Below are 13,760 nucleotides of genomic sequence, written 5' to 3' on the forward strand. Positions count from 1 at the left end.
AAACAGTTAACAAAGCCAAAAGATGACTGTCAGAAGTTATCTGGGAGAAGATATTTGCAAATGACATACCAGATAAAAGGCCACTATCTATCCAAAATCTATAAAGAGTTTATCAAACTCAACACCCTAAGAACAAATAATCCAATGAAGAAATGCGCAGAGGACATGAACAGACATTTCTGCAAAGAATACATCCAAATGGCCAACAGACACATGAAAAAATGCTCCACATCACTCGGCATCAGGGAAATAAAAATCAAAACCAGAATGAGATACCACGTCACACCTTTCAGAATGGCTAAAATGAACAAGTCACTCAATGACAGATGCTGGCAAGGATGTGGAGAAAGGGCAACCCTCCTACACTGTACGTGGGAATGCAAGCTGGTGCAACCACTCTGGAAAACAGCGTGGAGGTGCCTCAAAAAGCTGAAAATAGAACTAGCCTATGACCCAGTGATTGTAGTACTGGGTATATACCCTAAAGATACAAACGTGGCATTCTGAAGGGGCACATGCACTCAAATATTTATAGCAGCAATGTCCACAATAGTTAAACTATGGAAAGAACCTAAATGTCCTTCAACAGATGAATCAATAAATAAGATGTGGTATATATGTACAATGGGATACTATGCAGCCATCAAAGGAAATGAAATCCTGCTATTTGTGATGACGTGGATGGAACTAGAGGGTATTATGCTTGGCGAAATAAATCAATCTGAGAAAGACAACTATCATATGATCTCCCTGATATGATGAAGTGGAGATGCAACATAGGCGGTTTCAGGCGTACGAAAAGAAAAATAAAAGAAGATGGGATTGGGAGGGAGACAAACCATAAAAGACTGAATCTCACAAAACAGACTGAGGGTTGCTGGGGGGAGGTGTGTTGGGAGAGGATGGTGGGGGTATGGACATTGGGGAGGGCAGGTGCTATGGTGAGTGATGGTGAGTGCTGTGAAATGGGTAAACCTGGAGATTCACAGACCTGTGCCCCTAGGGATAAAAACACATTATATGTTTATAAAAAATTTTTAAAAAATAGTTTTAAAAATCCATTAAAGAAAAAGCACATATTGCAAGCCCAGAGCTAATCTCATATTCAATCAAAAAAAATTGAAAATTTTCCCCTTAAAGATCAGAACAAAGACAAGTGTGTCCACTTTCACTACTCTCATTTGACATAGTACTGGATGTCCTAGCCAGAGAAACAAGGAACACAAAGAAATAAAAGACTCAAAAAAAAAAAAGGAAGAAGTAAAATTTTCTTTTTTTTAATAACATGAACTTACATGTAAAAGAATCCTAAAAAATTCACAAAAAATTTTGAATAAACAAATTTAGTAAAGCTGCCAAATACAAGATCAATATATAAAAGACAAGAATTTTGTTTTGTTTCGTTTTTTTTTTCCAATATGGAATGCTTCCCAGTTTTTCATGTCATCCTTGTTCAGTGATCAAGCTAATCTCTGCATCATTCCAATTTTAGTATATGTGCTGCCAAAGTAAGCACAAGACGAGCATTTTAACACTCTAATGATGAACTATCTGAAAAAATAAAGAGAACAATCTAATTCACAATAGCATCAAAACTAATGAAATACTTAGGATAAGATTTAACTAAGAAGATGAAAGATATGTACCCCATAAACTATGACATTGATAAAGAAATTGAAGGAGACATAAATGGAAAGATAGCTCATATTTATGAATGGTAAGAATTAACATTGTTAAAATGTCCATACTACCAAAAACCATCTGTAAATTCAATTCCTATCAAAAATCCAATGTTAGGGGTGCCTGGGTGGCTCAGTGGGTTAAGCCACTGCCTTCGGCTCAGGTCATGATCCCAGGGTCCTGGGATCGAGCCCTGCATCAGGCTCTCTGCTCAGCAGGAAGCTGCTACCTCTTCTCTCTCTGCCTGCCTCTCTGCCTGCTTGTCATCTCTCTCTGTCAAATAAATAAATAAAAAATCTTTTAATAAATCCAATATTATTTTTTTACAGAAGTAAGTAAAGAATCCTAGAATTTATATGAGACCATAAAAGACAAATAATTAAAGCAGTTCTGAGAAAGAATGAAGAAGTGAAATTACACTTCTTGATTTGAAACAATACTACAAAGCCCTCATGCTCAAAACAATAAAGTATACTGGTATAAAAACAGACCAATAAACAAGTAGAACAGATTTGAGAGTCCAGAAATAAATCCTTTCATACAGTCACCTAATATTTGACAGGGGCCAACATATATAATGGGTAAAGATAGTCTGTTCAATAAATGATATTTAAAACTGAATAGTCACATAAACCAGCATGAAACTGGAAGCTTATATCACTCATAAATCTTAACTTGAAATAGATCAAAGACTTAAATGTGATGCATGAAACTAAATTTCCTAAAGGAAAACATAGGAAAAATTCTCCTTGACATTGGTCTTGCCAATAGTTTTTGGATACCAGGCCAAAAACACAAGCAAAAGAAGCAAAAATAAATAAATGGTATTACATTAACTAAAGTTTCTGCATTGCCAAAAAAAAAAAAAGAGAGAGAGAGAGAGAATGAAAACACAATCCACAGAATGGAAGAAAATACTTACAAATCTTATATCTGAAAAGAGGTTAATAATCAAGAGATACAAATAGAAAAAAATATATCATTAAAAAATAGCAAAAGGATCTCAATAGACTTTTTTTTTCAAAAAAGTTATATAAATGACCAACAGGAGCATTAAAAAGTGCTCAATGTAAAAACTCAGGGCAAATTCATTATGTTGTTGTTTACCTCTGAAAAACACAATATTACTACCTATTAGAATATATACTACCAAAAAATTAAAACTAACAAATTTTGGTAAATATTGGGGAAAATGGGGAACTTATGCACTGTGATAGGGATATAAATTTGTATGGAAAACAGTATGGAGACTATTCATATTATTAAAAGTAAAATTACCATATGATTCAGTAATCCCACTTCTAGGTATATATCTAAAGGAAACGAAGTCACTATTCGAAGACATATCTGCACTCTTATGTTCATTATAAAATTATTAACTCTAAGCAAGAGATGGAAATAACTTCAGTATCCATTAATGGATGAATGAATAAAATAAGTATGGTAAATATATACTATGGAATACTACTTAACCATGAAAAATTAAGAAATACTGCTTTTTACAACAGCATGGATGGATCTTGAAGGTATTATACTAAGTGAAATATTTCAAAGATTTTATATATATTTTTTAATTTATGTATTATGATATCCCTTACATATAGAATCTGAAGAAAAAGCAAACTAATGGAAACTTAGAGTTGAGTTGACAAGAGGTGAACCTGGGGTGGAATAAGGTGGTCAAAGGGCACAAACTTGCAACTATAATATGAAAAAGTTCTGGGGATCTAATGTACAGCATGATGATCATAGTTAATAATATATACATACTTTTTTATTGTGCTTCCCTTTATTAAACTTTACATATATCACATTCTTACAAGTTGAAAGTTTATAGCAATCTTGTATAAAAGAGGTCTGCTGCCACCATTTTTCTAAACATTTGTTCATTTTGTGTCTCTCTGTCACATGTTGGTAATTCTTGCAATATTTCAAGTTTTTTCATTATTATTGTATTTGTTATGGTGATCTGTGATCAGTAATTATGACCCACTGAAAACTCAGAACTAGTTTACTTAAGGTATATACATTGTTTTTCTTTAAAGACATAATGCTTTTGAACAGTACAGTATAGTGTTTATTTTTTATATGCACTGGGAAACATAATTTTTTATTTGCACTGGGAAACCAAAAAAAATAATAATGATTTGACTTAGTTGATTGAGATAATCACTTTATTGAGGCAGTCTGGAACAAAACCCACAAGACCTCTGAAGTTTATCTCTACTGTACTATATACATAAAAGTTGCTAAGAGAGTAGATCTTAAAATTCCTTACAATACATGCATAAAAAACAGAGGCAACTATATGAGATAGTAGATGTATTAACATTTTTATGTAGATTATATTGCAATACAGATGTATACCAATTTATCAAATGGTACAGAATTTACACAATGTTAAAAGTTTGCAGTGTTATAAGAAATCATTTCTTAAATTTACAAATTATAATATGTCAATTATTTTTCAATAAAGCTCGAAAAAACTTTTTGTAGAATTAATCTATTTTTCAAAAAAGGAATTAAGGAAGTAGAAACTGCAACTAACTCTGAAATAATAGAATATAAAATCCATTGTAGTTATATACACTGTGACAAACACTATTAGTTAGTTTACAATGAAGGAATACTTATGAAGCATGAAGGATGGTCTATAAATAAGGCTGAAAGAGCTCAGTTTTAAGGTTTAAATTTAAAATCTTCTTTTGAAATACTAAACTGACCACCCAGTTTTCCAAACATAAATGTCTTAACTGCATGAATTTATTTCATACAACTCTATAATCTAGTTTCATAAGAAAGCAGCATGAAAATTTTGAATAAGACAGACTTGCTTAAGTTTCTTTATGTTCAACAGTAAAGGATACTTCCCTAAAAATAAATAGAAGAAAAATCTGCATATTTATCATGATAATTATTATTCATAATGAGATTCATATTGAATTAGGGAATATATATCCTCAGAGGGGGTAAAGTAAAATGAAATTTATTTTGGTAAATGTGTCTATGAATAGTCAATACAATGCCTCAATATAAATGAATATTATCATTTTGAACAATTTAATTACTATTATTAGAATTATTATAAGTATAAAAATAGCTATCATTTTAGCATGGAATATGAGACTCTCATGCTCCATGCTTCATTACATCCACACAACAACTCTGCATAATAAGTATTATCATCACCATTTCATGGGTGAAAAAACTGAGGCTAACACATTTAGATAACTGGTTTATGATTACATGGCTGGTAAAGATGCATCACACTAATTTAGGCTTTATGATTTCAGAATTGTACTCTTTCCACTGCACATTCTAATTACTCTGTAAATACTTGGCTTGTTTTCATTTAGTTCTTTAATTTTATTCATGTGGCGATGGCTTAAAGCTCCATTTAAAGGAAGCTTAAAAAATTCATTTAGCCAAAAGCTCCCAAGAAATAAAAATGTCATGGATCTAATGTAGACATGGATATCATTAGTTAATGAGTAACTATATATTTTCCACTCTAGTGAGATAACAATCAGAGTCTTTTTCTAAGTTTTAGTCTCTGAGTGTTCAAAAGGACTTTGTTAAAATAGAAATATTTAGACAAAGGTGATCAAAAGTCTGGATCAGGTCACCTTAAGATAAATATTAGGAAACTGAGGAAACAAATGGAGATTTGAACACTGAGCTATGATATAATGAATGGTTTAAAGTATTTAGTAGAGAATAGAAAAGCCCTTTGAAGCCTGGTCTTAGCCTAGCATTGCAGCTTCTGGCATATCTGTCTATCTATCATTTACCTATCTATCTATCTAGATATAAATTTGAAAACTTTTTTAACTTAAAGATTTTGAGAAATAGAACATAATTAGCACCATAGAAGATCTGTTTATGATAACAACCTAGCCCCTCCTCCCAGTTTGTTAATATTCTCTCTTATTTAATGTAACATTGTGCAAATATACCACTACTGATCTGCCGTTATGAATGAAATAACTATAATCATCTGTTTGCATATCCTGATGAAAATATTCCTTTAGTTCCATGTTGTATTTCTAGGAATGGACCAATTTTTTTTTTAAATTTTTAAGTTTTCTAAATATTGTCCAACTTTCCTCATATGTTTTTATTATGTGCACTGTCATTCCTTCACATTCTTGCAAGACATTTTCACTGTTGCCCAATATGGTAAGTGTGTAATAGTATGCCATTCTAGGTTTTAATTTATTTTTAATTTAATTTAATTTAATTCCAGATTCATAATAAAGATAAACAGTTTTTATATATGAGTGGCCATTTGGATTACCCTTTCTGTACAGTACATGCTCAAATCTTTTGATATCTTAACATTGTGTTATACTGACTTCTTTAATAGTAGATTTTCTGAATGAACTTTTAGCTGTGTAGGTCTTCTCTATTTTATTTTGAACTTGTTTTCATTTCAAAATCTTTATATTTATTTTCATAATCTGCTTTTATTTTGCTTTGTCTATTATCTATCTATCTATCTATCATCTATCTATCTATTTATTTATTTGCAAGCAAGAGAAAGCGAGCTAGTGAGAGCGCAGGGATGGATAGAAAAAGAAGGGAAAAGAATCTTAAGCAGGCTCCAGGCTCAGCACAGAGCCCAACTCTGGGCTCTATTTCACAACCCTGACATCATGACCTGAGCCAAAATGAAAGAAATAAAATAAAATTAAGGTGTTAAAAAAAAAGGACAAAGAATTGGAGGTTTAATTAAGTGAGCCACCCAGGCACCCCTGTGGTATCTTAAATTGGCTGTCATATCTTTAAATTCTAGAGTATCCATTTGGTTCATTTATAAAACCTTTCTCAATATCATTTTTAGTTTCAATTTTGTGTTCAATTTGCTTCCCCTCTCATTTATTTGAGCAGAGTAATCAAGCCATTTTACAATCTTTATTGATCATTTTAACATCATACTTAATCCCATTTTGTCTTTCAAATCTTGTTAATGGTTTTTCTTTGTGTGCTTTGTTCCATTTTGCTATGTTCAAGACATTATATTTGAAACTCTTATTGAGTAGGGATAATTAAGAGCTATAATAATGGTATGGTCCTCCTTGGCAGGATTTTCTCTTATATCTGAGACTCTACAAGACAATCATACTCCAAATTCAGTGATTGACTTTCTCAGTTTACACAGAAGGCAAGGTAGGCTATAGTCTTATTTCTGCTTCTCCTTGTGCTTTGGGGATCTCAACTTAAATTTGGGTTGTACCAAAGTCCTCAAATTTGATTGCTGCTGGATTTTGAATTTTGTTTCTCTAGTATCAAGAGTCTATTAAAAACACAGCTCAGTGTGTTTTAGCAGTTTCAAATGCTCTCATAGCTAAAATGGCTTCAGGGCATATATCTCTGGGCTCTCATTGTATTTCCTATTTTGGCCCAGTAATCCCTCCCTTATTTTTATAATCATTCTGATATTTTTAACTTTAAAAGCTATTTTGTCTGGATTTTTAGTTGTCTTAAGAAAGAGTTTTTAGATCACCATTACTAGAAGCAACAACAAATATACATGAAAATATCTGCAGTAGTTTATCACATCTTTATGGCTTTGAACTTCCATAAGCCGAGGCATCCTTCTCTAATCACTTAGGCAAACTCCAATTTACCCTTTAAAACAACACAAGAATTGCTTCATTTAAGAACATGTTCAGGGATGACTCTTCCCCACTGTTCTTACCAACATTCCCACACACTCTTTGCTACCCACACTTGTTTATGAACTTTCATTAAGTATATCAGCGTCATTAGGTATATAGAATTTTGCTCTATTGTATTTTTGTCCTTTAGAGCTTTAATTAAATATTAATTCCATAGAAAGTCTGTCCCTTTTCTTTCAAACCTGGGTTAGTTATTTCTTCTCATTCTTTGTCAGAAGTTACTTTATTAGAGAAACTTACAGCTGTATTGTGACTTTGGAGCCTTTACAGTTTTTTGACTGGAAAAATCACCCATCCCTGAGATTTTTACGCAGCTTCCTAGCTGATATTATTCAGAAATCTGTTCAAAACAGACTTTTTCAGGGAGGCCCTTTCGGACCACTCAGTTACAAAACCTCTTCTCAATCACTGCTCTTTTTAAAATGTGCTTATTTAGTTCAAATATGCATCACTATTAAAGAAAAACCAGTACGATTTTTTCTTTTTAAAGTTGGCTTACCTATTATCTATCTCTCCCATTAAAATGATTCCTCTGGGCTGGGGTTTTGTTGTGCACATCTTAGGCCAGGCACTCAATAAATTGTCTCTGAATGATTGAATTGTTTGACTCCCTTGCTAGATTCTCAACTTCATGAGGCCAAGGATTGTTCTATTCAGTCCTTCTTTACCCTCAATGTCTGTTATATTGCAGTCACTTACGTGACTAATGGGAAAAATCACAGAAAGAAAGAGTTAAAACTACAGAAAAACCCCGTAGGTTCAATAACACAAAGCTTTCTAAAATTATTTAGCCCAGGAATTGAATACTGGCTGCACTTTTGATTTTTTTTAAATGGTATTGAATTTAATTTAAATGGAAATACTTGAATGGTAGAATAATAAAAAAAAAATTATAAAAGCAACTTGCTCCTTAAAGTAAGAATTATATAGGGCATCTCTTCTAGAAGCAAAATTTTCAAATGTCAAACATCTGAAAGCATAGAGGAGAAGTAAGATTGTGAATTGTACTTCAATGCTCTTTTCTTTATATTCAGCAAACAGCTTCATTCACACCTTTCCAATTTTTTCAACTCTTTTGACAAAGCCTTCAGAGGAGTTACTGCTGATGACAACCATCACAGCCTAACAGGAGAAATTTTATAAAGAAAAATAATAGCATGTTTTTCCCAAATTGTTAAGGATATGGTGAAGCTCTGTCGGATTCAAAGGAGGAATGTGCAATTCCATGCTATATATAATAATAACTTATTTTAATAGTGGCTTTGCAATTTTTCAGATATATCCATTTACTGAAACCACTATCAAATAAACAGAAACAAACAAATTAACAGGGGTTCGAGACAGGAATTATCTAATCTAAAAATAGCACATGTTCACAGAATACACAACACATATCCCAAGTACTACTATAGGTTTCAAGTAATAGTCAAAACAATAGTAAACATGATTCAGAACCTACCAGTCAAATCATAAATGGGACCTTAACTGTAAATCCTTATCTTTAGATCAAAGCGGGTAACTGGGTGCTGAGGATACATTATAGAACTAATATGTCATAGAACTCCTCTGAAATGAGTCATTTATTCCATCACTTTTCCTTCACAGCTGCTGACCCATGTTTTGGTTCCTGGAAATAGCTGCTCCCCTGTTGTACTTCTTAAAAGCACATATATTGATAACTTTACTCATTCCTCCATTCCTCTGTGACTGTCACTGTGTTAAAATGTGGAGTCAGCTGACTCACTTGTGGTGGTAATAAAGTAGATGAGTTTGCAAAGTATTTTGTTATTTCTAAAAATGCAAAAACCAAATTACATTGAAATCATAAGGGGTGTTTCAGGGAGAGCTGTAGGATGTGGTTTGTTGTGTAATCCACAGAGATTAGCTCCAACACATATTTAAACTCTCCTCTAGGAGCAACCTTAGTGGTAAAGCAAGAAGATAAACAGATGTATACACACTCTGGCACAAAATTATCACTTATGTTTGGCTTCCTAGTCTCCTCGTGTTCCTTATTTATCTTAACTTCTCTCTGAAATCAGGAAACACAAAATCTCAATCAGTTGACATTTTTCTACTGAATTACCCAATAGTCTGATCATACCCCTAAGACTTTTTTAAATTAGTTCACTCATAATCCCAAATCTGCTTTGCTTCCTCATCTGAGTACACTGTAATTTGATTTCAAAATGAGGACAGTTGTCAGTAATGCCACATTCTTTAATCTATTTTACAATTCCATGTACTTAGAACTATGAAAATATGTTAATAACATCCATTCCAATAAGCCACCCTAAATTTATTATCATGAAACAAGACCTCAAGAAAGAGAATTCAAAATCATCCATGTATTTGCAACTTATTGCAATAAAGCCTTTATCAATAGACTTCCCTGTGCACATGGTGGTCAAATTGCTGGTAAAAACCAGCCAGATCTATTACAAGCTTTCTCATGGCTTCTAGGTAACCCAAGTGAGCCTTTATTGATACTGGGAAGAGATAAAGCAGGGAAGGGATAAACAGTGATGTAAGAATTGTCTAGACAAAAGTAATGACTCTCATTACAAAGTGAGTATTTTAAAGCAAAAGAGCCTGTTGGGAATATTGTTTTATAAAATAGTGGCTTTTTTTTTTAACTTTTTAAAATTCAATTAGTTAGCATATAGTGTACCATTAGTTTCAAATGTAGATTTCAGTTATTCATCCATAGCATATAATAGCTAATGCTCAGTACTTACTGTTATAGCTTCTTGAAAGCAGAGTTTTAACCCACTGAGCCACCCAGGTGCCCTTGAAAGCAGAATTTTAGATCATATTTTCTGATTACTGTAGTACAACACTTTCCTGCTAGCAATCTTCAAAACATACTGTTTGTTAGAGGAATTTCTTTAATAATAAATAAATAGGAATTTATTTAAATTTATAAATACATAAAGTAAATAGGAATTTATTTAAATTTATTTAAATATTGCACACTGTTTCATTGTTCATAAATAAGGTGATGATATTTTAGCCATTAGTTGGTAGCACTGATATATCACTTTCTTTTTACTTCTTAGTGCATTCTCTTTACAAAAAATAGATATATATTTTATAAGAATCTGAATCTGTGGCAAACATTTAAAAAACCCTATACAGTAAAGTTTATCATTTTAAGTAATCAATTATCTTCCTCAATTGTGATAGTATATCCTTCTATCTAGGCCAGATATTGTATGAGGGAATTGAAGAGACATACTTTTCTAAATTTCACTTTTCTCATCTGCAAAATGCTAATCATGATCCTACAATAAAATACACTTATAATTTTTTGATGAAAATTTATTTATTTATTTTAAGATTTTATTTATTTATCAGAGGGAGTGGGCGAGAGAGCAAGCACAGGCAGACAGAATGGCAGGCAGAGGCAGAGGCAGAAGCAGGCTCCTGGCCGAGCAAGGAGCCCGATGCGGGACTCGTTCCCAGGACGCTGGGATCATGACCTGAGCCAAAGGCAGCTGCTTAACCAACTGAGCCACCCAGGTATCCCTTTTGATAAAAATTTAATCTGTATAAACAATATATTTGCTGTAATGCGTGGTTCATGGAAAACATCTTATTTAATTATAAGCAACAACAGTATTAGAAATTAAGTAAATGTATCTATAATATTTAAAATTTTAACACATAATTCCAGTGCATTGCCTTATATTCTCAAATCCCTTTACCACTTTCACTGACAGAGTCAAATGTACTTTTTCTACTAGTAGCCAGCTCTTTGTCTTTTGTCAGAAAGATGCCCTTGTGAATTATTTATAATAGAGATATTAGCAATAATAATAATAATAATAATAAATAGCAATGAAAATGTTAAAAAAAAGTTTTCTTAACTAATTAGGGTTCTTAGACATCAATTAGAGGAACCACCTCTGGCAAGCAAATTAATCTGCAAGACATTACCAGAATTAACAAGTCAGTCAGATAAAGGGTCCGTAGACTGAAAGGTGAAGCAAAAGGACTAGGTTTGGAATATAGGTAAGGACAATGAAAAAAATGATCAAATTTTTGGGCAAAATAAATTCTTAGGTGTCCTTTTAATGGAGTCCTTGGCATTATGTAGCAGAATCTCTGGAGATTATCTCAATCCATTGGGGTCACCCCGTTTATTAGCTTGCTATTGACAAAGATATTTACAAACTGTAGAGCAAGAGGTTATAATGTAGAAAACTGATGGTAATGCACAGGGTCAGGGTTAGGTTCATGGATATGGTAAGGTTAGCTTTATGTTTAGGTTCTGTTTTATGAGGAGGTTCAGGATCAGGGTTAGCTTTAGGCTTTAGATTCTGTTTAGGATCATAGATTGGGTCAGATTTAGGTTTACATTCAGGGTTAGGGTCAGTGTTAAGGTCAAGGCCAGGGTCAGGTTTAAGGTTAAGATCTGACATTGGCAACCTTCAGAGTTAGGGTTATGATCAGCGTCAGGATTATTGTTAAAGTGGGGTTAGGGTTAGGGTTAGAGGTAGGTGGAGGGTTAGACCGGGTTAGGGTCAGTGTCAGGGATAATGTTAGGCGTTAGTTTTAGGGTTAGGTTCAGCGTTAGGTTTCGGGTCAGGGCCCGTGTTAGTGTCATGGTCAGGGTTACGTTTAGGGTTAGAGTTAGGGTCAGGCTCACAGTCAGGTTCACTGTTAGTGTTAGGGTCGTGGTCAGGGACACTGTTAGGGTCAGGGTTAGGTTTATGGTCTTTGCCTGGGTCAGGGTCAGGGTGAAGTGTAACGCCAGTGTCAGCGTTACGATGAGGATCAGGTTTGGTTTAAAGTCCACATTCGGGTCAGCGACATGGTTATGTAGTGGTCAGTGTTAGGGTCATGGTTAGGTTTAGGGTCAGGGCCAGGTTCAGGTTTAGGGTCAGGGTCTGGTATAGGCAAAGATCATGGTTTGGATTATGAGCATAATCAGGTATAGGTTCAGGGTTATTGTTAAAGTTTAGGGTTAGTGTTAGTGTTAGCGTTTGGTTGTCGGTTAGGGTTACAACTTGTTAGGATCAGGGTCCGTGGTAGGGTTAGGGGTTACTCTGAGGGTTAGGTCAGTGATAGGGTTCGGGGGAAGGCCCATGTTAGTGTAGGGTTCAGGGTTACATTTAGGGTTAGAGTTAGGGTAAGGCTCACAGTCCGGGTCAGGTTTAGAGTTCAGGTCAGTGTCGGGGTCACTGTTAGGGTCAGGGTTAGGTTTATGGTCATGGTCTAGGTCAGGGTCAGGGTGATGTTTAGCGCCAGTGTCCGGTTTAGGGTCAGGTTCAGGTATTGGTTTAAAGTCCACATTCAGGTCAGGGACAAGGTTATGTAGTATTCAGTGTTAGGGTCATGGTTAGGATTAGGGTCAGGGTCAGGGTCAGGTAAATGTCATGGACAGGGTCAGGTTTAGCATCAGGCTTTGGTTTAGGGTCAATGTTCGGTTCAGTGTCACAGTTAGGTTTTGGCGGTAGTGTTTGGGATTGGGGTTAGGGTTAGAGTTAGAAGTAGGGCTATGGTTAGGTTTAGGGTTAGTCAGCGTAAGGTCAGGGTTACGGTTTGGTCTAGGGTAGGGGTTAGTGTTAGGGTCAGGGTCAGCGTTTGGTTTAGGTTCAGGGTCTGTATTAGGGTCATGGTTAGAGTTACCTTTATGTTTAGGGTTAGAGTCAGGCTCACAGTCACGGTCAGGGTTACGGTTAGGGTCACGGTAAGGTCAGCATCAGGGTTAGGTTTAGGGTCAAGGTCATGGTCAGGGTTAGGTATGAGTCTTGGTTACGGTAATATCAACGTTAGGTTTATGTTCATGGTCCACATCAGGGACATTGTCAGGCTTAGGTTTAGGTTTAGGGTTCAGGTCAGGATCACAGACAGGGTCAGGGTCAGGTTCAGTGTCAGGGTTTGGGTTAGGGTTTGGGGCAGGCTCACAGTCAGTGTCAGGGTCTGGGTTAGTGGTTACTGTTAGGGTTAGCCCCGCTCCTGGGTAATGGACCCATCCTTTTAGGGTCTCAGGATAAACCCTGGGCAGAAGGGTGTAGACCCTCCACCCGATCCCACTTAACCAGCCTTAAACTTGGGTGTGAACATGACTTTCCCACCAGACACTTAACCCCTCATCAGCCTGATCCTGCCTGGGGCATCTCCACCCACGATTCCATGGCCAGGTCCTCTTTACACACAGACACACAGACACCAAGAGGAACACACACATACACACACGCACACACACAGAGAGATGGGGAGGAGACCTAGGGCTACACCCGTGGATCAGAAGGTGTGGGACTCTCTGACTCTGAGTCCCCTGGTGTCATCTTTTGATTTTATTAGCCAAAGGGCCAGAGGCGTTGGGGAATCCTGATATGACCGGCCAGGGAGGGGACGTGTCTGGCGGGCGAGCTCTCTTCTCCCTACATC

At 35.2% G+C, this 13,760-nt stretch overlaps 1 non-coding gene across 1 annotated transcript; it reads right to left on the reverse strand.

Annotated features, from left to right (window-relative positions):
• Positions 1-1,412: 1,412 nt before the first annotated feature.
• Positions 1,413-1,516, reverse strand: LOC131828394 (U6 spliceosomal RNA). Its single transcript, XR_009352409.1, has one exon. It is a non-coding gene; the product is annotated as a U6 spliceosomal RNA (small nuclear RNA).
• Positions 1,517-13,760: the final 12,244 nt, after the last annotated feature.

The sequence above is a fragment of the Mustela lutreola genome, chromosome 3, assembly GCF_030435805.1.
Source record: "Mustela lutreola isolate mMusLut2 chromosome 3, mMusLut2.pri, whole genome shotgun sequence".
NCBI classification, from domain to species: domain Eukaryota; kingdom Metazoa; phylum Chordata; class Mammalia; order Carnivora; family Mustelidae; genus Mustela; species Mustela lutreola.